Below are 296 nucleotides of genomic sequence, written 5' to 3' on the forward strand. Positions count from 1 at the left end.
CAAAAGAGAGGACCTGGAATACAGGGCCTGCTTGAAGGAAAAGAGAGAGAGCCCGGAAAACCTGCATCAGCCTGGGCTGCTGGCAAGGCACCATCCATCTGCTCCTGCCTGTGCGGGCTCTGCCGCCGGAGCAGCGCTGGGGCAGTCAGGGGCTGACCATCCCGCAGCCGTGGCAGGGCCGAATTCAGTGGGACGGGTGGGAGCAGGCTAAGGGCTCATCCATGAGCCAGGCCCTTTCCCCTCAGGGAGATGCTGCTACAGGCAGCGCCTGGAATTTGCCAAGCACAGAGCTGTCA

This window comes from Pygoscelis adeliae, unplaced genomic scaffold (genome assembly GCF_000699105.1).
Source record: "Pygoscelis adeliae isolate BGI_AS28 unplaced genomic scaffold, ASM69910v1 Scaffold218, whole genome shotgun sequence".
Lineage (NCBI taxonomy): Eukaryota > Metazoa > Chordata > Aves > Sphenisciformes > Spheniscidae > Pygoscelis > Pygoscelis adeliae.